General features: G+C 27.7%; 1 protein-coding gene across 2 annotated transcripts in view; it reads right to left on the minus strand.

Moving 5' to 3' along the window:
• Positions 1-471: 471 nt before the first annotated feature.
• The window catches only part of LOC142318888 (uncharacterized), a 409,398-nt gene continuing 383,035 nt past the window's right edge, over positions 472-26,834 (minus strand). For both annotated transcript variants that reach the window (XM_075355511.1, XM_075355510.1), the window contains one exon: positions 472-3,745. The gene's annotated coding sequence lies outside the window, so the exon portion shown is untranslated. The remainder of the gene's footprint in view (positions 3,746-26,834) is intronic.

Here is a 26,834-nt window from a genome sequence, read left to right on the forward strand (position 1 = left end):
AAGGTATAACAGATAATTATAATTTCAACATTTATATAAAAATTATATAATAACGTGAAACATATTTTAACAATGTTGTTTTTATAATTATAATTTTCTTTACAATTCTATTTTATAGTGAATTATTTAAATATGTTTTAAATTATTGAACTATATAATAATAATAATTATATCATTTTTATTGATACATATTTATAATATATACATTTCAAAAATTTTAAATAAAATATTGAACATATTTTAGACAATAAATATTGATAAAAATAAATATTAACAACAAATGAAATCAGGTTTTTAAAAATATGTTATATGTCTGTTACTGCTATTACTGACATCTGTTAATCGAAATCAAGAAAAAATATATTATATATTAAAATATTTTGCTTCATAATGAAGGTGTGTGTGTGAATGTATATATATATATATATATATATATATATATATATATATATATATATATATATATGTGTGTGTGTGTGTGTGTGTGTGTGTGTGTGTGTGTGTGTGTGTGTGTGTGCGTGCGTGCGTGTGCACGTGTAAAGATATAAGTAGAATTAAAAATAAAAATTAATAACCTTTATAAATTAATTATTTCCTGTTTTTCCGTTATTGTTTTAATTTAAAACAAATATCTACAAATAAATACAGCAGAATCGTTAAAAACTAATGAATATTTTTGTTTTATTAATCAGACTTCAAGTTCGGTATGGATTTTGTAACTTTTTATAGACATTTAAATAAAAATTAAAGCTCATTTAAATTTAATTGAGTTTAATTTTTCAGCGATTTGAGTAATATAATACTTCATATTTCTTAAAAGAAAGAAAAATACTTTCAAAGTATCGATCTCGGTACAATCAAATTTGGCTCTCGATACCTAAAAGAATGATTACTTATTATTATTTTCACTTATACTATTTTGAAAATCTCTGTCCGCTTTTATTAGGCAAAATCCCTAGATTAAAAACTAGACTATTTCAAAATAAATTATTTTTAAAGAAGGCTAACTGCTTAATGAAATAATAATAATCTAAATATTTTTATCTATGGGTAATTAATTATTGAAATTTTAAAACTGAAGAAAGTAAAAGAGATGTACTTCTTCAGTATTACATCAACCTGATCTGGATTTTAGCCCAGAATTCTCCTACTTCGAGTTCTAAATCAACATGGTTGTTTTCAAATTCCCCAAAAATTTCGTCAAAATTTCCAAAAAAAGTTATCATTCACAACGTTGATGCGTTTATGGTGAATTAACTATCTAAAACTCAAAAAAAATTTTTTTATTTATTTATTTTAAGAATTCGTTTTTAGAAATAAAATTCACACTTCCTGTAGCTGATCAAAATTTATTCATTCTCTCCGAAAGCTAAAGTGAAACACCTATTTTCGGTTATGTTTAATAAATATTAGTACCTCAGCTACTACTCACTGTCTCGTTTTCTTTTAATGTAGTGAGCACTTTCATAGTATTTATTACCTCATCAGACAGTTTAATACATCTAAAATTTTAGTAATGTTTAAATCTATTTTAAGAGAAAAACTAACCCCGTGCTCGCTCAATTAAAGTCTGATATTCTGGTTATTTGATTATACTACCTTTGCGTTGTTGTAATTTATAATTTTATTCTTAAATTATTATTTAAATAAGAAAAGTTGTTACGTGTTGAATAATTTATTAAAATTGTTATTTAATCTGTCTGAGCACGTTAGCTGTGTTTTCCTCTTACTATAAAGTTTAACCGTTAAAAAAATATTATGAAACAACTTTTATCTTATGAAATGGTTTACGCTTCAAAAGCATTCAGAAAAAATTTGGTAGACAGCTAAGCTGTAAGTAATATATTATTTTTTTTTAAATTGTTACACTGATTGAGATGAAGTTTGGTATATGAACGTATTCAATTTATTATTATTATTATTATTTTATGTATAATTTAGCAGACATACAGTTAACAATTTTTCTAAAAATCTTAATAAAGTTTATAGAATAATCGTACCAGTAGGCTACAATATATACAGTATTATGATCCAATCAGTGTATGATATAGCAAAAAATTGCTGTCACCACGTTCGTCGTATCTTGCCTAAGTTTATTTATCTCAGCATTAAGCTTGCTACCATATTTTGCAGGTTTTCTGTACAAAAGTTCCATACTGTTTGAATTTAATCAACTCGTAATTTAACTCTTTACAACATATTTTCTGTTTATATAGTAAACAATCACATTATTCATGTTTAATTTTTTATGTACTAATTTTTATAATAAGAATTATAACAGAAATAATTAATATAAAAGAGTAACTTAATTAAAAGAATATAAAAGAAATTAAATTACAAATACTTAAATGTAGTTGTTTTTTTATAACAAAGTTTTGGTTACAATTTATAACTAAGATTATTTAATAATATAATATTTCGGTTATGATAATGTAACGTAAAAGGTTTACTTAATAAAAAATAAAATGCATGTTAGTAGACGTATTGTGATGCCTACATTAACTATTAAATGATAAGGTATATGTACAGTAAACAAAACCCATATAATGTAAGAAATAACAGCTACACTAGTATTAAAATTTTATATGCAGGTAAGTTAAATATTAGTAGGCAAAATATATACAAATTATTATTAACATTATAAACTAAACATTTTATAGAAATTTTATTAGAGACTAGAATAAAACTAGAAAATTGTATAAAATTAAAAACTAAATAAACTTTGGTTATTTTTACTTTTATAAAAAAAAAATATATATGTAATATTTAAAAGTAACTTCCAGATTAAAAAAAGAAAGTATTTTATATGAAAACATTTTAAGTTTGATTATATGTTATAAAATAATTTATGTTATTTTCCAAATTTCTTATTGTAATTTTATCTCATTTTATATACAAAATTGCCATTTTTTTAAATTAAATAAGATAAAAACCATTGAATGTAATACATTTACAGATTATTTTTATACATGAATTTTTTAAGACATGAAAATTACTGCATCAAGAAGTAGAAATTATTATCATTAAGTTACAGTACTCTTTGGTTCATATTCATATACCCTGTTTTATTTATCTTTTCTTTTTTTTTTAAAAAAAAAAAACAAAAAAAATCACATTTTTTTATGTCAATATTTAAAAAAATAATTAAGTACTAAAAAGAAACAAATATTTATACCTAATAGAATAAATTCTACAGTTCCCTTAGAATAAATTATTATTCAATGATTAATTAATTAACTTATGGTAATTTAACGTAACTATTTATCTATAATTATTTACAATGGTTTTACAATGCATTTTATGCAAATTACATATCTATATAAATATAGTCATATATTTTTATTTATTTAAAATTAAATTTTCGTTTCTTGTAAACATTACTTAGTGAATATAAGTTTAATTAAAGTAATTATACTAAATTTTAATTTCCAAAAGAGAAAAAATGAAAAAAACAACCGGAAAATATAATGAATCAAATAAAAGTTAGGAATAAAAAGAAATTAAACAATGCATAAAAGATGGTTATCATCAGCTATTTGGAAGAAAATATATCTTAAAGTTAGATACAGTGAACTTAATTTAATGTTATATTATACTATTTAGTAACGAATATAAAATAAAATTTATAAAACATTAACACAATTTTTTTCCATATTAGTTCCACAAATTAACAATAATATTGTCGTTACACAGCTCCATAGCTTTATCAGTTGTAAAGTTCAGCTGAGAGCTTAAAGTTCATTTCCTGGAACAGAGAAAAAAAATATTAGAATATAGTGTTGTAATTTGTTTATATATATATATATATATATATATATATATATACACACACACATACATGCTATCAGATCAGAACTCGCTTCACTTGTTCGATCAGTTAGTCATGGATCTCGAGAGCTCCACCCCTTAGAGCTCCGACGCTTTTGTTATCCTCATGGTTATGAGAATATTACAAACTTTACAGATATTGATTAAAGGAAGAAGAATTATTAAAAAAAAAAATTAGTGAAAGCAATCTGTTATTTCTTGTTTGTTGATGTTGTAAACAAACAAATTTTCGCATATATATATTAGATTAATAAATATTAAATAGTAAATATATTACATTTTTATAATGAAGAAAATTCTTCCATTAAAACATACACTTATAGGTTAATACCTCTGCTCTTCCCTTGTACAATGTGAATGATTAATTGATAATATTCTTAATTTGTTTTTTATCTTAAGACTTTTTTGTGAACTTTTCTTATAATAACATTATTAAGATTAAATACTATATCTGTAAATTATTATTAATTCATGGCTGCAACAAGCAAAAATTAATTTTTTTGATTGATTTTGATATAATTTGATAGTAATTAAAGTTACAAATTTCCAAACGTTCTTAGAAAACCCAAAATTTGTTAGGTACAATTTGGTGGAAATGCCTGGATTATGTCTTTATATCGAACTTTCTTTTAAGGGTAGTTTGATGAGAAAGTAAAATAAGCTTATAAATAAATCGCACTACCCGATTAATTATTTTTATCAAAAGGGAACAGTAAAAAAAATCAAATCATAAATATATTTTTTTTAAATTAACAGCTTCTTCAAAATATTATTTTTCTTAAAATTATTATAACAAAAATCCTTAAAATTTACAATAAACTCTCAGTTGGCTTATAACTAAGAATTTATACTATTATCAGTCTGAGAGATAAATTAAGAGTATTTTATAATCTTATTAATGTTAGTATAAAATTGCGCAATTCACGGTTATCTGGCAACGTGTCAGCGAATTAGAAGGGTCGGGTAAATTTTTTTTTCCTATTTACGTAAATAAAAATTATATTGTACATAACATAGATTAATGTTGCTATCTAGCTACCCAAAAATAAAACTACAATAATATATAAATTGTGCAATAATTATCAGTATATAAAACAGTGTTCATTTAATATTTATTCGTTTGACTTTCTAGTAAATAAATGAATTTCATTAGTTCAGAATATTTCACTATCTTTCATGATTAATCTCATATTTTTCCTTCTGTTAGAAAATTTATTCTTCCTAGTTTTAAATTTAAATTAAACATTTTTAAGGAAAACTCTTAAAAATAAATAATATTTTGAGTAACAAACAGTAACTACATCAATTATGTAACTTATTATAGCAATAAATAATAAAATTTAATTGAAGTATGCTAGCTTTAAGTTCAATTTTTCTAGCCAAATTAATATTAAATCTTTCAATGACATTTAATCCTATTCTTCTTTTTTTGTAAAACAATGTACAATGTAAAACATTTTTATGAATAGAAAAAAATAATGTACAGTGATATTTGATTTTTCAAGTGAAAGGTTTTGTTCAAAAAAATAATACACAAAAAGCTTTTAATGTCTTTACTATTACTAAAAATTACCAAACATTTTGTAACACGTTTATAATAGATGTAAATGTATTCTTAGATTTTATTTCATACAACACAAAAGATAACGAAAAATTACTTTGTTTTAATAAGGGAAGAAAAAAATAAAAACAAACTGGACCGACATAAAACAAACAAGAAAAGTTTTAAATAACACATTGCAACAAAAGTCGCTTTACGAACAACTGAGAGATCAACTCCATAAAAAAAAAAACGTTTTACTGATTTTTTTTTTAATACGATTTTATGAATACTTTTTCTTTATTACGAACTTTATTTGTTTTCTTAACTTTCCGAAGAAAAATATTATTTTATAGCTCAAATTTATTATTCTGTATGTTTAAATAACAGAGTTAAAAGCGCTTACATCCACGCAAATATTATTAAATGTATAACCATATACAAACATATAAAGCTATATATTTAGAGAATTACAATACAAGGTTTAAGCTTAATACAGTTAATCTATGTCTGTGGGCAGAGTTATCCAGCGTATTTTGTAACAGACTAATCGATGTGGAATAAGAAGCTAAGCTTCCATATACTAACTTACTCATTAGTTCCAGAATATAATTTCATTGGATTAAATTTCAGGGTTTATGGATGAATTATACAAAACCTAAATTCTGTTTTTTTTTTTTTTCGGTTAAAACACCTATGTATGTTTTTGTGTCTTGGTTATTCATGCTTTATATTTACTAAACTTTCACCACGATTTTGATGAGTAATTTTTAATTTTGTAGATGAGGTTTCTTGAAATGTCTTATAACATTTTTTCAAGCTAAAAAATGGAAGATTTTTAAAAGAAAAATTACATGAATTTTATTATATAGGGTAATTACATACATGATTTATAGATATTTTTTTTCTTTTTTTTTGTTGTATAATTGTTTATTTTTCAATTGCTGCAACATAAACCTAACGTAAAACGAGGCTTATTACATACTAACAAGTTATCGCCTTCAAAGTGTATTGCAATCAAAATATAGTCCAATTTCTTACATACGTGAGAAATGGTTGAATTACATGCAGCCTAATATCATAATCAGTTAATTTTATTTTCATTTAATATCAAAGTGTTTTCAAACAAAATTAAAAAAAAGCTCTAGAATTTAAAATTAAAAACTAATTTATTTCACGGATTCAAAGTTCGAGCTTAATAGAGCTACACTTATGTGTTTATCTCCATTCTTTTTTTCTATTTTTTTTTTTTTTTACTGTTTTTAAAATGCAGCTTTCTTTTCTTTCTTTTTGCAAACGGATTTTAGCTAGATTACATTTTTTTTATCCTACCCATATCTTAAATTAAAAAACACACAAAATAAAGAAAAAAAAGCTTTACTAAGGAACAAGACCTACTTCAAAACCTATATTTATGTTGCTTAAAATAAATTATTTAGAGAGTTGTCTTTTGTATCTTGATACCTTTATAGTTTTTTCGATCAAACAAAAAAAAAAAAGAATTAAATAATAAAAATAATTTCTTCGACAATATTTAACAATTTTTTTTTGTTTGTTAGCTGTTTTATCTAAAAATAATAATGTATATATTTATTGTCTTTTTATAACAGTAATGTAGTGAGATGTAAGGTATGAGATGCGTCACAAACAGCCTATGTCATGCAAATACCAAACTCACCTTCACCCGCGGTTATATGGATGGCTATAGCCATCCATATAACTGTGAAAATAGGGTGCCTCAGCCGTGAAAATAAAAGCCTCAGCTGTGAAAAAGCCGGTGTAAAAGCCTCAGCTGTAAAAATAGGGTGCGCCATATTTTCACAGCAGAGGCTTTGGCGATCGATAGATCACCGGTTTAAGTTATCCCTTTTCTACCAAGTGCCAACAGCCTCTAAGAAGGCTGGATAAGCAGGGAGAAGGCAGGGTACTCTATTTTTATGGTAGTGGGAAATTGCTCCTAAAGGCGGAGTAACCATATAGTCAACGGCATTGGGATGCAGAAGGCAACAGGAAATCACTGCATTAAAGAAACACGGGGAATCATTAGCAGTCCATGGCATGATGTAGGCCTTACTGTAAAAGTATCCGAAGGTAAAGCCCCCTCAGTTTTATCCCATAGAGGGGTATACAATAGGGTTTCATGCACATGGGGAAGTTCTAGGGAAGAAAGGACAAACAAAGTTTATAAAGAACAAAAACTTCAACAAGACAGATAAAAAACGATTAAGAATTGGAACACGGAATGTCTTACCACTACTAAACAGTGAAAAATTGAGAATTCAAAGAATGAGATTGTCAAAAATAACTTAAGACATACTCGGCATGAGTGAAGTGAGACGGAAAGGAAATGAAGAGATATCAAGGGGGAATTTCCTGTTTTACATTTTAGGGGCAGAAAGGTGTGGTAGTATGAAGTGCAACAATTATTTTGTATCACAGATATAACTGATATTAAATTAACATCAAAAAGAAACGTAGATACGTATAAAACCTTTCCTTGGACGGCGAAAATGCGTACATTACATGTATGCATAAGTCCGGGTCGGGCAAGACACGCTACTTCGGTACCTTTACTTCATCCTACACAGCTATCTGGACGGACATTTTTCCCAGAGTAAGTGCAATCAAGACTTGTCTTTATTGTTTGAAACTTGGTCAGGTGTCCGTCAGATCAGTTCTGAGATCAATTTTATACTTCATCTTCACTGCAGACCTCCCGACTCCAGAGGACATCAGAGTTGCATCGTTTGCAATCCTATCGTAGCGTCTGCAAAAATGTAAACTCTATTAGATGTAATTACCGAATAGTTAGCTAAATGGAAGATGAAGGTTAATACTGCTACATCTACGCATGTTACGATTGTGATGACAAGGTTCAACTTAGTGATTCTTGAGTTCAATTTTATGGTGTTTTATCTCGCATGCTTTACTGCGTACTATATTTAGAAGTGCATATAAATTTAGTCTGATGTGGAGGATTTTTATTGGGGCGAAACGGAAACAGCTCAACAATCAGTTTAGGGAGATGTGTTAGTTGCTAGGCAGGGGGTCACAATTACCATTATCTATCAAGTAATTGTTGCACTCAGCAATTAAACTAGCAATTAGTTACTGTCGTGAAACCGATTTGGACCTACGGAATCCAACTATGGGGTACAACGAGCGAGAGTAACATTGAAGTCGTACAGCGAAACTATTGAGAAGTATTTCTGAAGCACCGTGCTTTGCGAAAAACATGAATAAAGTACATGATTATCACGGATTGACAACCGTTCGAGTTGAGATACGGCAGTTCTCGCAGTTAATCTCCTAGAGAATAGCGATGACGATAGGCGCCTAAATTGACTACGTACATTAGAACTGTAATTTCTCCGAAACTTAGTTGAATCTGCTACCGCAGGATGTTATGCATCAACAATACTTCATTTCGTTTCGCCACTTTTTTATTTGTGTCTATTTATTTTATTTCACTGTTTCTTTGTTTGATTAGTTATTTGCGATTATTTGTATGATTGATAGGACTACGTTTTGGTGATTTATTTGTTTTTTTTATATTCTGAACGTGTTTAGTGACTTTGGATTCATATTTGTATGGACCTACTTATGTTTATTATATATTTACGTGTTCTGTATAAGATATGTATTCATATTAATTATTTTGAAGGATTTCAATGGAAACCTCTCTCTGCAAGTCAGTTAAAAAACAAACCTTCACATAATTAATATATAAATCAATACATACTATTGTTATATAAAGCGGTAACAAAATATAAAATTAGTTTAAATGTCAAATTTAAAAATTAGATGAAAAGAGCGCAACATCTGAAAGAATTTTTTTTACGATTAATTCACCGTATAATAAACTTGAAGCTTGCTCATATGTATATAAAATTGAAATTTTTTAGTTTATAAAAAATTCCATGACTGACCGGCGTTCGGACCCGGGCCGTCCGGATGCACGGCCGAAACGCTACCACCCGCCGGAAATTACTGTATTCATTTTTATTGTTAATAATATTCTGATACTTTCTTGAGAAAATATGTTTCTAGTAGTAAATAATTTACTAATCCGAGATTTCATGTGGATGTTGATGCAGAAAATATCCTCTGGTAACTAGTGATGATTAAACCTATTGACCTATTCATTGGTAACTCACAATTAAATGTTTATTAATATTATTTATTTCAGTTTACAAAGTCTTCTTTGTTATTTGATTTAAAATGAAATTTTATTATTATCTAATAAGATAAAATGTATTATTATAAGAGTAAAAGATAAATAAAAAAAATAAAAAAATTATAAATTGGTAGTATATTAATTTTTATAATTTAATTTATAAAAGATTTCTGAAATAAAAAAGTTAAAATAATGGTAATTAGATGTTTCATCTTAAATATTAGTTAAACATTAGTTTTACATACTTTTTTGAAAAACTATTAAAAATTGGAAGTCGAATGCTTAATTTCACTCCGATCAAAATTTTCAAAATTTCCTACTAACTTTTGCTATGTAAATTAATCCCATATATTAGGGGACAAGTTAGTAAATAAAAGCTTCGTTCTAAGTGACAAGCTACATCTATTTAAATTCTTACTAGAGGAAACGGAAATTGTAATAATGTTATTAATAAGTCAAAATAAAAAATCACTGAAGTAAAAAAAAAATTCAGGGCAATTATAAATATGTACGTAGGAAAGTGGTTTTATGAATATAGTAAAAACAGTAATATATAATTTATGCATTATAAATTTTATGTATTATAAATAAATAAAAGTACTTCTTTAAAGTTCCTTACTTTGATAGAAGTGGAAGGCAACTTGTTTTGCCGTATTGCTGCGCAAGTAGCCGATCAAGAAATTGCAGGCGATATAAAGTAACTTGTTTCTGCATTTTGTTATAACGTATACTGTGATACCACTAGCGCTATCTATTTTAAACTAAAAGTAACTTTTACTTATCATGCAGCTTAGTATAGTAGCTTTTTCTTATTAAGAACAAACGTTACTTGAAGATTTTGTTTAATTTAAAATAATTAATCAATTCATGTTTTATAACACATTCCGTAAAAGATTACGTTGATGTTTTATGTTACGCTTCTTACATTTAAATATATTTTTACATCATGGAAAATTCCAGAAACGTGGTTGAAAGTTCTACAGCATGGTAGAAGTTCCAAAAATAGACGCACAGACTTACTCATATAGATATTACATTCAATATGAAGCATAAACTAATAATTTTTTTTTTTATCCTGATTTGTCATATTATTAAATTGGGTATTTCAAGGGGATTCTTTTTCTGGAAAGAGTGAAACAAGCGAAAACTGATGGAAAGTTAACAATATTAACAGTCAAAAAAAAAAGAACTGAGTAGCCGTTAATCGTAATCATCACTTAGTTAATATATCATAATACATTTTGTTTTTTTAACACATAATATTTATCTTAGAGACGTATATTGTTCTCCGAAAATGCTTGTTTTATATTTAAAAATGTGCGTCATATTTTTTTATAGCTTTAAAATTATGGTTAAATTATAGTTTATATTATAAAAGTATAAAGCTCTGCTTCGTTTAGATCACGTCTAAAGATCTAAATCTTTAGACATCTATCTATTAATAGATCATTGTAATATCTGCAGGACTATCTGTGTATTAGTCTTAATTACTCTTACGATAATAAATATATTTTTCGTATTCATCAAAAGAAATTATTAAATTAATTTTTTTTAAATACTGATATTTATGAAAATAGTAATATTGATATTTATGCTGATCTCCTTGGCGAATACGGTAGGAACTGGAATTTCTCACATGATAAAAAATTTTTATCTAGTCCAAAAACAAAAAAAAAAACATTAACTATTGTTGGGCTAGATCTTTTAGTAAGTTTCATGAAGAAATAAATCTATAAAGTAGGCCTACTGTGTATTACATAACTTTATTTCTGGTTGGTATTGCAACATGCCTGAAGTACACGTTATTTAAATTTGTATCCTATGTTTAAAAGAAATAATATTGATTAGCCTATAAAATTACTTTAAGTAATAAAATAAGCCACATACAAGGTTTAAAGCTATAAAAACACACTAAACTACTATACTATTCGATTACTCCGATAGAAAAAATTCCTAAATTATGGCTGTCTAAAGAAAATGATCCCTTTTTTGTATTTTTTTTTTTTTTATTGGGTCGTTCAACATTCAGTAAATTTATGCATCTTATATTTATATAATTTAAAAATTTTAGCTGTTTAGAAATAATTGGAATAAATCGTAAACTGTACCTAAAATCTGGTTTATGTACAAATACTTTCTAGGCATTCTTTGTTGATACAATGTATTCTTGTATTCTACAAGATACAAGATCATCTTGTATTCTACAAGATGCATTGTATAATACAATGTATTCTTAATAGATTCTACAAACAAAAATTATCTTTGTGGCAAAAAGTTTTTCTATTATAATAGTAATTATAATCGGAGACATATTTTGAAAAAAAATTTCAAATTATAATTTTATAAAGGTAATCCGTAAAGATCTGAGAAATTCAGATAGTCCCTATTTAAAGCGGTATAAAAACTAAGGTAATTTAAGTTGCATTGTAGACGACAATGTTTTATTCAGTATTAATTTTAAATAGTAAATCTTCTTTTTAAATTACATGAAAGGTATATATATATATATATATATATATATATATATATATATATATATATATATATATGCAGTAATCTTTTTATTATATCTCGGTCTACTGAGATATTTTATAAATAATAAAAAAAAACCTGTGTTACAGTGACACTAGTGAAAGTATAAGGTCAATTTTCTCTTTTACTTTAATTTTTACTTTCATCGTTTTTCTGAGTAATATCACACAATATCTAATAGGTTGTAAAGTTGTAAATTGTTGATTTCAAACGTAGAAATTATCCTAACACCAAATAAAATGAGATACATTGTATACTTTTTTTGGCCTAAGTTTTTTAAATCTAATAATCTTCAAAAGTATAAAAAACATTTTTTATAATTTTCAAACAGTTCATTATAAAAAAAATCCAAATTTTAGATCACTTTTTCTGAAATTTTAAATAAACAAATTATTCCAAACAAGAATGATTTTTTAACTATACATAAAATGGTTTGATTAAATACCAGGAAAGTTTCGGAATTATCAAATAGAAACTAAAATAAGCAAAGAAACGAATAGAAGACGCAACTCTTTAACAATCACTCTTTTTTACGTTTTGATTGAACAAATTTACGTCTACATAGCACATCATCAAATCGGTTTATTCCTAAATCAATTTTTTTGTAAAAATTAAAATTTCAAGAGCAGTAATATACAATTTCTATTGTTCAAACAAAAAACATATTTGACAGTTTATTTTGGAGTAGATAATGAGTAAAAATGATATATCAATTAATAAAAGTATTTTAAATATTTAATACAGAGTATCACGCTATTAAGTTTTGTATTTGCACACAAAAATTTTATTTACTAACATTTTTTCAGGTTTTTCTTTACACTCCACAACATTTAAGAAATTTTTTAAAAGTAAATTAACTAAAATCCTTTTAAAAAAATCTTATGTAAGAATCTTTCCTGATAGTTGTCTACATATTGGATAAGTTTTGATTGCTCAGATTTTTTCTTATGATAATTATCCTGATAATTATTCTTAAGGATAATTATTCTTTTTACAACGTTATTCACCGTATGTATCTTGTGTTTAATCATCGGTATCATTAGTATTATCATCTAAATAAAAATCTTAGGAAACTATGGAGACGTTTACTTGTCTTGCGTTTTACTGACTCCTAGTAGAAATAAAACTTTCTCTTCTTCTTCTGATTATTATTTTTCCCATGTGGCGATGGGGGTCCGCTTGGAAGCTGCGTTGACACAATTCATCATGGTCATTAGCCATGTCACTGTGGAGCCGGCGATCTTCATGTCTGCATGAAACATGTCGACCCACCATTACTTTAACCGACCCTTCGGTCGCTTCCCAGTATTTTACTATTACTTGGTATTTGGATGAGTGATCGTGTCGCATACCCGGACAATGCTCAAACTGGTTTTTACTCAGTTACAACGGATGCAAAGATCAATTTCTAAGATATTCATCGTGCGGTTGAGTAAACAAATACGCCGGTAGTTAGAGCAGTCGGAGGGATTGCCCTTTTTTTTTTTAAATAGACACTGTTGTGCTTTGTTTCCAGTTAGTCGGTGCCTGGCTTTCCTCCACGATTTGATTAAAGAACTGTGATAGCCACTCAGCGGCGTTCCTGTGATGTGATCGCCACAGTTCAGCCTCCGGGTTTTCCGAATCGGTTGCCTTGCCCTGCTTCATTCGTCTCAGTGCCTCGGTGAATTCGGCACGTTGAATGGTTCGATTGGATCCTCGCAATTCATCATGGTCATTAGCCATGTCACTGTGGAGCCGGCGATCTTCATGTCTGCATGAAACATGTCGACCCACCATTACTTTAACCGACCCTTCAGTCGCTTGCCAGTATTTTACTATTACTTGGTATTTGGATGAGTGATCGTGTCGCATACCCGGACAATGCTCAAACTGGTTTTTACTCAGTTACAACGGATGCAAAGATCAATTTCTCAGATATTCATCGTGCGGTTGAGTAAACAAATACGCCGGTAGTTAGAGCAGTCGGAGGGATTGCCCTTTTTTTTTTTAAATAGACACTGTTGTGCTTTGTTTCCAGTTAGTCGGTGCCTGGCTTTCCTCCACGATTTGATTAAAGAACTGTGATAGCCACTCAGCGGCGTTCCTGTGATGTGATCGCCACAGTTCAGCCTCCGGGTTTTCCGAATCGGTTGCCTTGCCCTGCTTCATTCGTCTCAGTGCCTCGGTGAATTCGGCACGTTGAATGGTTCGATTGGATCCTCGCAATTCATCATGGTCATTAGCCATGTCACTGTGGAGCCGGCGATCTTCATGTCTGCATGAAACATGTCGACCCACCATTACTTTAACCGACCCTTCAGTCGCTTGCCAGTATTTTACTATTACTTGGTATTTGGATGAGTGATCGTGTCGCATACCCGGACAAAGCTCAAACTGGTTTTTACTCAGTTACAACGGATGCAAAGATCAATTTCTCAGATATTCATCGTGCGGTTGAGTAAACAAATACGCCGGTAGTTAGAGCAGTCGGAGGGATTGCCCTTTTTTTTTTTAAATAGACACTGTTGTGCTTTGTTTCCAGTTAGTCGGTGCCTGGCTTTCCTCCACGATTTGATTAAAGAACTGTGATAGCCACTCAGCGGCGTTCCTGTGATGTGATCGCCACAGTTCAGCCTCCGGGTTTTCCGAATCGGTTGCCTTGCCCTGCTTCATTCGTCTCAGTGCCTCGGTGAATTCGGCACGTTGAATGGTTCGATTGGATCCTCGACGGCAGCTGCAGTCGGCATTGGAGGATGGAGAGGAACACTTCAATACCAACCTTTTCCAGTCAATTATCAGCTTACCGTCCCTACAATTGACACTAAAATATTTGTCAAAGTCGGTGGTTGTTTGACGGTGTCGTTCTTTAATCAGACGATACAGGTTACATTGAACGACGTGTTTCTCGGGTTTTGGTAAAGGTCATCATTTCGTGTGGATTTGATAACGGCAAGGACTTTTTTCGCTTCCGAGAACGCGATTAAGTAGGTGTTTCATCTGGTGATTGCTTGATCGTTGAGAAATTCATGATAGTATTTTTTCTTGACTCGTACTTTCTCCTTGACATTGTCCGTCTATAATTTTTTTTGTCAATTCCAGTTACAAGTCAATCAAGAAACAGTATTTTCTTAATTTTTTTTTTAAATTCCGATCACTTCTAATAAACTTATTACTATTTATCAGCTGTGTTCACACCTAACAGTAATTTATTGACTCCATATTTACAGTAAAAATTTAAACACACATTTGGTTTGGGTAAAATAAAAAATCTTCTTTTATATTTGTTATAACTGTAGAAATATATATTTTTTAAAGTATTCCTATTTAGAGATATTACGTAAAAATGTTTACGGTTATTGTTACATTAAAGATTGCCATTAGTGCTTTTATTGAAGTGTATTAAAACGCTTCAGGTGTATTTATCACATGACGTTACTACTGACCTTAAAATAGCTGGTAATCAGCCGGTCACATAAACAGAGATGTTTGCATTGTTTAATAACGATGTCGGTATACAGGAAGAGAGAAGGTTCAGGTTACAATACAAGGGGATGGTTTATCGATCTAGATTCAATATTCTATATTAATTTATATTGGACAGTTTGTTCTCCACATGCTTTATACCAAGATGCTTGATAACGCAAAAGCATACTACCTTCGTTTCCAACAGTTCAAGCTTATCATGAATGTTAGCCTCTGTCCCTTGTGAATGTTGATTATATTCCCTTCGTATAAGTAGGGCTTAAATAAATATACATTACCTAACTTCTTTGAACTTACAGGGAAAAATTTTTTTTTTTTTCTATTCTTCAGATATTTTTTTCTGCTATTATATTAAAATAAAATGAATAAAAATCATTAACTGTAAATTAAATGAAAAATGAATTTAATACGATATTATCATTTTGTTTTTATTTTTCATAAAATTTATTGTTTTGAATGAATTTATTGTCCTAAATAAATGCTTAATCTTCGTTAAGAAAATCCCTTAATGTTCAGTAGTAGTGATTAATTCACATTACTGAAAAATAATTATGAAATGATTTGATTTGTCAATAAAACAATCGTAACAATAAAGCTAAAAATGTAGTCGTATTGCTACACTTTATTTAAAGTAATTTTATTTTTCAATTTTCAGTAGTGCATATGTTTTTAGCTCAAATTTTATTTATAAGTGGTCTTAGAATTTTATAACATAGTAAGAAACAGGAGGTCCAATTTAAGCAATAACTTTTGTTGTTAATCCTATATTGAAGTCATCAGAAAGGAAACGGTCCGCGGATCGGATCACAGTTATCTTCCCAACAGATGGTCGAAGGTATATTGGTTGTACCGATCTTTCCATTTTATCGTGAATCAGATGCTGATTCACGAATCTCACTGAATACTCACTGAATCGAAAACATGATAATAGATCAAGGATAAGAAAATAGATTGATTTGAAACGTAGTGAAACACAAACAAATTCGTTCAGAGGAAGCTCAAAGCCTCCTTCATCAACCCACAATCCCTTAAGAAAAACCTTTTACGCTGATAGAAGAAGCATATTATTCCACAATAATTTTACTTAGATCAGCTTAAATAAATTACGCCAAAAAAATGATTTTTCTCAAAAAATTAAAAACTAAATAAGGAAAAATTTGTAAAAACAAAATTTTTACAAACCTCCACGTTCTCAAAATTATATGATGTGTAAAAACATCCAACTGATTGTAATGTTTCTTCCAAATGCACAAGTGCAGTGAGCTCATGATTCCATGGCGGTGATTATCGGTAGTGAGATCCCCGTGTTAACGAATTGCTTGCCATTATATAGTAAAATTTGTGTAGTTATTTATTAGAGAACTAATCCTTTGGTTTTAAATCGTGTTCTGTTATATTATTGGAAGTTAATGTCAAGTAGGGTACCAAACTAAACAATTTCAAAACCCATCCGCGTTACCTCTAAAGGAAATTGTTAGAAATGGAAAGACATTTTTAGCCAATTAATTTAGTCTCTTCATTTATTTTTTTTTAATTTGTGTAATATTTTTTAATTTAATTTTTATATGATTTAAGATTTTATTTTTTTTTATATTTAAGAAAGATTTTATTGACTAACATAAGAAGCCAGCCTCCGTGGTGCGAGTGGTAGCGTCTAGGTCTTTCATCCGGAGGTGCCGGGTTCGAATCTCAGTCAGGCATTGCATTTTTACACACGCTATAAATTATTTATCTCATCCTCCTAAGCAATACTTAACGTTAAAAATAAGAAAGGTGTCAGCTGTTTTTCTAATAGGTTATTTAATTTTTAATTACTTAAAATAAAATAGGAATTTAATAAAAATAGGGAATTAAATTAAAATAGGATCCTATTTAAATAAAATAGGAAATAGGCATAAAATTGTAATTTAATTTTTAAATTCCTTAATATATATTTAATCGTTGTAAAATTTTCCTGTAAACTTATATAGCAAAAGGATTTTTCTACCATTTATTCAACTTTTTTAAACTTTTATGACACTAATATCTTTAGAAAAAGGTTTAGGTAATAGGCAAAAATTCATAAATGAACGCTGTCGAAAACTTTACAGGTTTTTAAAATGACAAAACATTTATAGCGGAATTACGTACGCAGTATTTTGTTTCAGTTTATTTCATAATATCAAAGTTTTGATACGGAACCAGTAGATTATATTGTTTTTAAGTATCAAGAAATTTTTTGTTTCTTAAATCAAGGAGAGGATTAGGTAATGACCTAAAAGTAAGCCAGTTCTGTTGCACTGAATCTATTTTTAATTAAGTTAATATTTTAAAATTTATATTGTAAAAGCTGAGTGACTACCTACTTCATTTTCTCAATAATATTTAAAAATATTTACTTACATGACCTATTTATAAAATCACACGCTAATAATTTTATTTTCAACTTTATTTTTTACAATATACAATATTATTTAATATTTTTATGTTGGGAATATCAATTTAGTATAAATATTAATAATATTCAGAGATGCCCATTTATTTAATCAATAATTACACTCATAATTGATATACTACGTATTTCCCTAGGTATTTAAATAGGAGAAACAAGTTGCTTCCCACCTAAAATCAAAATTAAGAAAAATATCAGCTGAAACGTTAGACAGAATCAGTAATTTGAAATTTCATAAATTTATTGTTAAACTGTCATACTGTTATTTCTACTAAAGACAGTTAAAGAGACGAATACAGGAGAATAAAGGATTTCTGCTTAATAATAGAATAGCTCACAGACTATTAAACTCATTACAAATAAACAATATTCTCTGATTGCCATATCTGAAAACTAAATTATTATTCACATAAAAACAACGTAAATCAATTTTCAAACCCAGCTACGAAACTGTAAAAGTTTCTCTTATATAACTAACAGTTATTAGAAAGAACATTAAAAGTTGATTTTCTTAACTCCACTTTATTTTAAAACTATGACGTAACTGCTTTATTGTTTATGAATCACTCCTGTAAATAAATAAATACATACTTACTGCAGTTTTATATTAACATTAAAATTTTACCCCATGAAATCGTACAAGAATATGATCCAGAATAAGAATCGAACACAAAAATATTTTTTCATTGAAACCTAAGAGGATAATGGAACTAGCTCTAAAAAATATCTCAATATTTATGTTTATTAAAATGTATTATTCAATAGTTATCTTTTATCTAATGCGCTTATCTGAATAAACTAAGTTTACCTAGATGTTTCTCATTTTTATCTTTTTAATTTTTCACAATATAAGTTTGTCTGCATATCTAAATCAATTATAATTTAATGGAAATTTCTGGAAGTACGTTATTTCTTATTTTGGTTATACATCACAAATTCAACAAATTGAAGCTTAATTTGAAAAATTATACTATTAATATTTTTTTAATTAAATTTTTATTAGAGAAATAGGTTAAACTGTGCTGACTAGTTGCTTAAACTTTAAAACCATAGTGAAGCCAATAATAACAAATTGATTATTTAATAAATGAATATTCAATGAAGGTTTGGACCACTTCCGGTCCAGACATGTTTACCTGAGACCCGGTTTGCATTGAGCTCATACGTATCTTTCTGTTTAAAATTGACTCTGCAAGTTAACATTTTTAAGAATAAACTTTAATATTTCAATTTCTTATTTTATTTTAGTCGTTTTACTTTATTTTTTGTATTTAAATATTTGCTAATTTATTTTGTCTGTTTTTAGTGTGAAGTGTTTTTGCGTATTTTACTTATTTGACTAAAAATCTTTTTTTCTATTATTTTAGTGTTTATTCTTTCTGTAACTAATTTTACTTATTGTTTAACAAGTATTATTTAACGTCATTTATTTATTTTTTATGTTTAATTACAAGGATTTTTTATGAATGAAAGGGGATAATTTTTTTGTCTTAGAATGATTCCTCTTTTTAAGTCTTCACATACCTTTGATAGTAGAATTCCGCCTATTCTTAATACAACTTAGTAATAACGTATTCGTCCGTATTTTTAGGAAAAATGTGATAAATTCAAATAAAATTAATAGATATGACGTCGGCAATCAAACTGATCCTAATCTTTTTACAATATTAAACGCTGATTCCTTCTACCAGAAAAACTTTAACCCCATCAACTTTAAGATTTCCCATGTAAATATTCAATGCCCAACAAAAATAAAACCGAAGTGGGTGAAATATTTTTTTCCAACGAGTCACCAGATTTTGCATGCTTTAGAAATCACTGGCTGATCAACAGAGAAGCCATTTCTGAGCTGTAATTTCAAGCTTGCCAAAGTTCTTTGTAGAACTTAGTGTAAAAACGGAGAAGCCTCAGTTTTTTGTGAATTTTATTAATGAATCTTTTAGCAACAGAGTATTCCCTAACTCCCTTAAGACTTCGTTTGTTATTCCCTTCCGTAAGAAAAGTGATTAATTTACAAAATTATAACCCAATTAAAATATTTCGTTATTGTCCGTATTATCTGAAGTATCAGAAAAAAATTATGAAAAATCGACTTTTAGAAATTCTTGTAAAGCAAACTTTCAGCATGGTTCTTTTACTGACACAGCTCTTTTCCAGTTTGTTGAAAATATTTTGAATTCCATGGATAACAAAATGGTTCTATTTTTAATTTGTTACGACTTTACCAAAGCAGCTTAGTTCAGATATTTTACTGTTAAAAAACTTAGCAGCTACGGTATCAAAGGATCTGCTTAGATTTAGTTACAAACTGTAAAAACAAGTTGTTTTTACAAATCTCATTTATCGATAAATATGTAAAATCTACTTCCTCACTTCAAGAAGTATAACGCGAAGTGCCTCAGGGAAGTGTTCTGTCACTTAATTTTTTATTGTTTATTATGATCATCCTCTAATTCTTGTAATCTCTCAATATTCATTTAATCCTTTTTGTACACGACACTATTATTTCTTCATCTGAAGATAATTTTTTAAAGGAATGGAATTAATATTCTGTAGCAGCTCAAAAAATTATTCACTGGAAGGATTGTAACCATCTAACTTTAAATATGGGTAAAACCGTTGCACTGTACTTCCCAGATAGATGTAAAATTGCTGATCGCATGGATAGAATTCCCATTTATGATATTAAAGACTTATGTTGCCCACAAAGCAAAATTTCTGGGTGTTTTATTAAATGACAATTTTTCTGAGGATGATAAAATTGATTTCGTTTGTAAGAAAATCAAGCCGTACTATTTTTCTCTGAAGATTCCTAATAAAACCCTAAGCTTGGCATCATGATTAAATATTTATTATGCCTACTTATATTCTCATAAAAAGTATGACATCTCTCAGGATTCCCGCAAATGGTCTGAAAGAGTTTTTTTAATATAAAAATGGGCTGTCAGATCGTTATCTAGCATCCATAAGTATAAATCACGTGGCCTATATTTTGAAAATTATATATTTTACTTATATTTCTGTCTGTATTTATGAAGTGAAATCATAGCTTAAAAGAGTGCTCACTTATTCTTAAAAAATAAACCTAACAACCCAGATAATATAACTATTTTCGTAAAACTCAAAACAATTCTTCGGCTTACAAGAAAGAACCTTATGACGCTGCGGTCACAATTTTAATAAACTGCCCACAAATTTATTTAAAATACAATGAAAAATTTTCTTATCGCAACAATATTAATCTGTTGATGAATTTTTAAATATTACTAATTAAAAACAAAACAAAATATTCTCTTTATTTGCATCCCTTACAATGTGTAGATGATAAATATAAGCTCAAAACAATTTCCAATCGCGGCTACGGCGTTATGAATTATTTTGTAGTAATTTTTTATATTTAATGTCTCTGTTTATTATTTCACGTGTTTATATTTAATTAATGAATACGGATTTTCAACATACCTATTTTTTTTCTTTTAATCTGTTTTTATATTTATAATTTGTTTTGTTTTAACGAAAACTATATAATATACTATTTTGTACCGATCAGAATAAACAGTTATTTATTACATTTTATTGATTAAAAATGTAATATACTGGACATTAAATGAGTTTCCACCATTTTATATCACCGAGTGTAACTATTTATTATCCCAAAACCATAGCCATAGTTAATGGCATTGATGCCAGCGTTTAAAGAAATTAAACATTTATAAAATGTCTTAACGTGGAATATAAACGCTCTAAAAGCATAAATAAAATTCCTCAGAAGAGAGTTATTAGAAATTATTTTAAAAGATTAATTAACTTAAGTACATTATTCAACCCAGACCAAAATGATATTTGAGATGTGCAACGGATCATTATATGTAAAACAAAATGTCTGTGTGTATGTTTTTATTTATGTTAATGTGAATCGATGTTTGCTTAGAATTGAAATAACGTTGAGCCGATATGGATGATTCTTTTCAATAATTTCAATGAACCTTGTAGATGGTTTCAAGAAACGTATATGGAAATAACTTTATATTTTGTTGATGATTATATAAAGAGCTTGTATTTTACCATAAAAGAACTGTATAGTAGTATTTAAAGTTGCTGCCTAAATCAAGTTTTTTTTAGGAAATAGATTTAGATGGTTATAAAAGCTATTCGTTGCACGTAAACTTAATTTCACTTAAAAAACTAAAAGAATGGACTTATTTTAACTACTTACAGAAATATAACTGCTCTCATTTTTTAATTTTTTTTTTTTTTTAATTTGCAGTCTTAGTATTTCAACAAAAAAAGCTAATGCAAAACAAAACTGAAACAATTACAATTTGCTATGGATCGAATAGTGCCAATACCAAACTTTAGGGCACTTCAGGGAATAACTGATTCAAGAATATTGGATAGTGGTGGCTATTGAAAGGGGAAAATCTACTCTCAGAAGGACCACGAAATAGCACAAGGTTACCCTAAGGAAAGCGATACCACTATTATTAGGTATAGGTATCTATCGTGGTATAATTCCTTTAAAGGGGGTCTGCTTCTTTTCTAGGATATTGTGATACGCCACTCAAGAACAGGCTTTCCTTAGGAAAATATTTTGAGATGTGGAATCGCGTAATTATACCAGAGATATTTCAGTCAGATTCTCATTAAGCTATTATACGTCATTGTTCAACTAATTACGTATTGGGTCAAAATTTTTGTTAGGTAAAATTTTGAATGTTTAATGAAATCTTCTAAAATGTACACAGACAGACGTGCATCATATATAGAGAAAAAAACGTCTAGAACAAAAATCAATATCGCAGGTTTAATTACTATTTCCAGCTACACGTTCTTAGAGAAATTCTTGGTTTAAATGTCCTTCAGTTTTGGTTGGTATAACTAACAGCTCCCTTATTGGTTCAAATAAAATTATATATATATATTGTTTTTTTTTTAATTACACAAATTGTATTTTCATATATAAATTAAACCAATGATTAAAATACTTCTATAACCACATTTAGTTACTTTTTGGATGACAACCGAAAATTTTGACGTTAAAAATTGATGTCGAAATCATCAATATTTTTCTTATGTAGTGAAATAGAAAATTTGATATTATGTCGGCGATTAAACAAAATAGTACGAAAGAATGTATGCCTGAAAATAATACCCAAAACTTAATCGATGGGAAAAAAAAATATATATATATATCTATATATCCTTCTTCTACCCTATTGAATACCCTTTTTCGTTTTGGAATAAGATCTTACGCTTTAACCATCTGTAACATTTCATGTGTTCGGGGCTCAGTAACCATAAAATGACGCAATCCAAGTGTTATTCCATACCACGGCAGGCGAACTGAAAAGGGTGGACATATTTTCTTTGTTTTATCTTAAAAACAACACTATAAACTCTTCTGCGTTGCCTGTATTTTATGAATGGTTTAGCGTAGCTTTCAACGTAGGTAAGCTTAAAACCCCATCGCCCTACTACTCATCCCTTTTCAACAACTTTCATCGCCAACAACAAACTGTATATGGTGATTTACCGATTTTGAAAGCGAACCGATGATAAGCTTCAGGAAATTGTGCGTAAATACGCTATTTATATGTAAATCCTTTGAAATTTCATCAACTTCTACGTTATTAACTCAATAGATACCTTATTCATCCTACTCTTCACCTTACTTTATACACTTATTCAGTGACTCACACGTCATCTTTCTTCATAAAAAAAAAGTTTTTAAAATATTAAAGAAGGATAGAAGTTTTTTTTTCACTTTAAATAATAAGAAGCAAGGTTAATTATAATTCAAATAAAATGACGCGTCTTTTTTTTTAAATATTATTTTATATAAAAGATTCGAGGATGTTTTAGTAATTATTAAGTAATATTTTTGCTTCACAATCATAAATTAAATGGATATTTTATTTAATTTTCTATCAAAAATGTTAAGTAGCCTTTCTTTGTTCCCACATGACAGCAAGAATAGTTAATTATCTTCCATACTTAATTAAAAATAACTTAGTTTTAATTATAATGATAAATATTATTTCACATAATATTAATAATTATCATTATTGTTGTTTATCATCTTTTGAAATTATTTTTAACATTTAAATTGGTAGCCCAGCTGGGTGGTGTAGTGATTAACTAACTCGTTGTCGCAAAACAGCTGATTTTCAAAGGCGAAGGTTCTCAGGTTCAAATACTAATAAAATTTAGTTATTTTTATACGGATCTGAATGTTCAGATTTTGGTGTTTGGGGTTCAATTAACTACACATATCAGTAATGGTCTACTTGAACCTGTAGAAGACAAGACCTCATTTACATGTCATACATATCACCCTTATCTCACTGGGCCATGGGGAGGTTACTGAGATTGTTCAATAGTTGAACAGATTGCAACGTACACAATATTAATAATAAAAAAAATTATATTTGTGAGAAATTCATATGAATTTTCTTTTGCTTGATGATATCGTCACTGAAGCTTGAAGCTTGGGAAATTTTGTAGAGTATGAAAAATCCCATACCTGTTCGGGACCTTCGAATGAAAGGAGTTCAGAAAAAAAAAATTTATTCAAAGTAAAAATGAAATCATGAACTGTAAGCGATTACAAAGATATATCAGCAAGCATAGATAGTCGGCTACATAATATTACACATTATTGCTATTTTATAGGTACTGAAACAAAGCCGCTCATAAGTATTGTGTCTTTTTTTGGTTTTTTGTGGGGGAGGTGGTAACGGGAAAGATTTCATACAATTCACAACAATAACTATTTACATGGCATAAGAGTGATGAATAGTTACATGTAAAGATAACAAATATATAAAATAAGTTAACTATAGGAAGACATTCTGAATGAGTTAACTGTAGAGTTGAAGTACGTAGTACACAATAAACTAAGTAAATTCTGAAAATTAATTACGTTAATTTAAATTGATAATTTATTTAAATAAAAATACAAAATTATAAAATTAGTTTAATTTTACTGCCAAATTGAATAATATTAGTGTACTGAAAGTGAATCTTTAAAATTAATTCTACATAAATACCCAACTTAAAGTAACGTATATGGGTCAGTACATAATCGATCATTACCTTTACTCGTAAAAAATTAACTTTGTAAATTTGTAAATATGTCATTAAACAATTAAAAAAAACAATTTATTTTACTGAAATTACATTTTGTTAAATGACGTAAATTTTTACAGAAAATGTCCTAACAATCAATATTTTTAAAAAACATTTCTGTAAATATTCATCTTACAAAAATTATAACACATTAAAAACATTATACCGTGTAAAATGTAGTTTTTGATATTATAAAATAATATAGGCTTTATTAATCATTGTAAAAATAATATAATAGAACTATACATCTTCCCTGAGTAGAAACAATATTTTTTTGTAATAATTTGTTATTGAAATAAATAAATAATCTTTTCATTCACATCAGGCTATGAAAAGCAAATAAAGAAGTAAACAAAAACTTGTACTTTAATTTGTATATTGTATATATATATATATATATATATATATACATATATATATATATATATATATATACATATATATATATATATATATAATACAATATATATATATATATATATATATATAAAACAAATATAAATTCCAATGCATTTTGTTACCTAAGCTTATTTTCCAGGTTTTATATTTATCCTTAACAAAATATAAGGTAGCAGATACAATGTCAGTTCCTTCATTCGTATACGTTACGAGTACTATGTTACTCCACTCAATTTTCTGAAGGAAATACATCTTCCATACTCTCTTCTATTTTCAACAAAATATAATTTCCCCCAGAAATGAAGGAATCAATATTTTCTACTCTGTTCTTTCCTCTATTACTGGAATCATCTTTTGGAATTCTTACTATTTACCTCACAATATGATCAGTAAAGTGTATTGTTATTTGTTCTTACATTATCAAACATGAAACTAAGTCAATATTCTATTACTAACGTAAAATACCGCACAAACGAAATTTCTCGTACACTTTGAGCTTCTGTATGCTGCAAACCAAAAATATTTTGTATTGATTCGTAAAGTTCACGCTAATATTATATTAACTTATGCAACTGTGAACATAGTCTGCCGTATTTACATAAAAATATTATCGAAATGAATATCAGTTACTTGAAAGGAAATAAAGTAAAAATCTTTTTTCATTTATTTATTAGAGAAAAATTCCTTTCGGTCCCTTATTCATCAGATAAAATATTTTTTCTTGTAGACAACTGGTAATTAATTAAATTCTTCATTACAATAAGATTTTAATACAATTAAAGGTGAAGGCTACATTTCATTTGGATTTTTTAAAAAATATTCCTGTAAACAGCTGGGTTTGGAATTTAATCAACGTAATAGAGAAATTATAGATTTAGATAAATTTCCAAGTTTTTATTAGGTTTACTAGAAAAATAATCTTAAAAAGTATAAAAAAGTTATATGTCCAAAGTAATGTTTACTGTTTATAAATTTATTTTTGTAACGGTTTATTATTTTAAATTGAAATTATAATTATAATAATATTAAAATTTTCTGGTTATACAAAACTAATCGTAGATTTTTCATTAGGTTTCCTAATACTATAAGAAGTGACTGATATTTTTGTGCGCTTAACTTTAAGTACAATATTTAAATATATTTCCGCATAAAAGTTAAGAAAAAAAATAACTTTCCTCCCTTTCACATGAGTTAGATTTGCAACATAATTAAAATCTATTCAATTTTGAAACAATTCAAAATTCTCTTCTGAATTTATTTTTTCTATGCTAAATCTGTATTAAATACATTTTTTTATTTTATTTACTATTTCTAAGGTTCTCATTTTTAATATA

The sequence above is a fragment of the Lycorma delicatula genome, chromosome 2 (assembly GCF_047948215.1).
Source record: "Lycorma delicatula isolate Av1 chromosome 2, ASM4794821v1, whole genome shotgun sequence".
NCBI lineage: Eukaryota > Metazoa > Arthropoda > Insecta > Hemiptera > Fulgoridae > Lycorma > Lycorma delicatula.